The sequence below is a fragment of the Triturus cristatus genome, chromosome 6 (genome assembly GCF_964204655.1).
Source record: "Triturus cristatus chromosome 6, aTriCri1.1, whole genome shotgun sequence".
NCBI classification, from domain to species: Eukaryota; Metazoa; Chordata; class Amphibia; order Caudata; family Salamandridae; genus Triturus; species Triturus cristatus.
Genome location: NC_140589.1, coordinates 563,581,082 through 563,583,345, shown reverse-complemented (window position 1 = coordinate 563,583,345; position 2,264 = coordinate 563,581,082).

Sequence of the window (2,264 nt, the reverse complement as noted above, 5' to 3'; positions counted from 1 at the left end):
TTCTTTTGCATAGCAACGGAGATACGTCTTGAGCGTTTGATTAAGACGTTCGGTCTGGCCATCCGTCTGCGGGTGGAAGCTGGTGGACGTGGCCACCTCTACTTGTAAGGCCTTACACCAAGTTCTCCAAAACCGAGCAATGAACTGCGGTCCCCTGTCCGAGACTATCACTCCAGGAAAACCGTGCTGTCGCACCACATGAGACAACAACAACTGGGCGATGTGACTGGCTGAGGGTAAGTTCTTGCACGGGACGAAATGACCCATCGTGGTGAGTCCATCCACTATTACCATGATTGCATCGTATCCTTGGTCCACGGGTAGGCCCACCACGAAGTCTATGCTTATGTTGCGCCAGGGTCCCGAGGGAGTCGGTAGCGGCACCAACTTGCCTTTAGCCTTTGAATGCTCTCCTTTCGCCCTAGCTCAGACTTCGCACTGCTGTATCCATTGACTGACGTCCTTAGTCATGGAGGGCCACCAAAAGTGTCTTCTCATCAGGTGCATTGTTTTGGTACGACCTGGGTGCCCTGCGGCCAGTGACTCATGACACCACACGAATACCTGGCGTTGCAGCTCCTCCAAGGGCACAAACACACGATCTCGGTAAAAGGGTAACCCCTCTTTGAGGCGTCTGTCCGCCTCCTGATCCTCCCATTGTAGCCATTGCACCAATGTGCGTTGCTCTCTTATGGAGTTGAGAAACGTGTCAGCCCGAACCGCACCTTCTCAGGGGGAATGAGGGCATTGCGTTCCTCCGACCGATGTATCAGTCCTCCCTCTTGTCGCGATAGTGAATCCGCTTTCCGGTTCTCTGACCCTGGTCGATACGTGATGACAAAGTCAAAACCTGCAAAAAACAGCATCCAACGCATTTGTCGTTGCGTGAGATGTCGGGCTGTTTTCAGGTACTGCAAATTCCTGTGATCGGTATAAACAGTTACGGTGTGTTTAGCCCCCCAGAGGTAGTGTCTCCATTCCTGGAACACCTTGTGGATGGCCAGCAGTTCCTTTTCTGCAATCGTGTAGTTTGCTTCCGCTGATGTTAACTTCCGGGAAAGGAAGGCAACTGGATGTAATTGTCCGGTCAGAGCCTCTCTCTGCGATAGCACGGCCCCTACTGCTATGTCAGAAGCGTCCGCCTCTACCACGAAAGGTACTTCAGATTGTGGATGTTGCAGGATGGGAGCTGAGGTGAAGGCCTGTTGTAGCTCACGGAACGCCTGCATGGCCTCCGGTGTCCATGAAAACGGATGCCCCTTGCGTAGCAAACGAGTGAGAGGCGATACGAGCTGGGAAAAGTGAGAGATGAACCTTCTATAATAGTTAGAAAAGCCCAGGAAACACTGCACATCTCTCACTGGTTTTGGTATGGGCCACTCCTGTACAGCCGCCACTTTTCTTTCCGCCATGCTCAACCCCGAAGGACTCAGAACCACCCCCAAGAATTCCACCCTCTCAACGTGGAATTCGCACTTGCTCAACTTGCAAAACAAATTGTTAGATTCTAGCTTGTGTAATACTTGTGAGACGTGCGTGATGTGTTCCATAGGGTCTGTGGAATATATTAGTATGTCATCAATATATACCACTACTGTTTTATCAATGAGCTCTTTGAGGACGTCATCTAGGAAGTACTGGAACGCTGCGGGGGCGTTACACAGCCCAAAAGGCATTACCCTGTACTCAAACAGCCCGTACCGCGTTTTAAAGGCCGTCTTCCACTCATCCCCCTCCCTTATCCGGACCAGGTGATAGGCCCCTCTCAAATCCAATCGAGAGTATATGGTCGCCTCCTTCACCTGATCCAGCAAGACAGGGATGAGAGGAAGAGGGTAGCGATTGCGGACGGTATTTCTATTCAATACCCTATAATCGATACACGTTCTCAAGTCGCCATTGCCTTTCTTGATGAAAAAAAGGGGCGAAGCAGCCGGAGAACGGGAGGGCCTGATGAATCCGATCTCAACGTAGTGCTCTAAATATTTTCGCAGATGTTCGGTTTCTGGCTCGGACAAGGCATAGACTCTACAAGCCGGCAGGACAGCCCCTGGAATTAAGTCTATTTGGCAGTCGTAACTGCGATGCGGTGGCAGGAGTTCTGCTTTACTTTCGCTAAACACCTCTCTGTATGCGTCGTAGGCGACGGGGAGGACCGTCTCTTTCTCTGCTGCTGTACTGAGGTGATACCCCTGAGTGAGGGCCAACAGGTGAGTCCGATGAGCGCTGACACACGCCTCTTTACAGTACTCTGTGTCAAACTC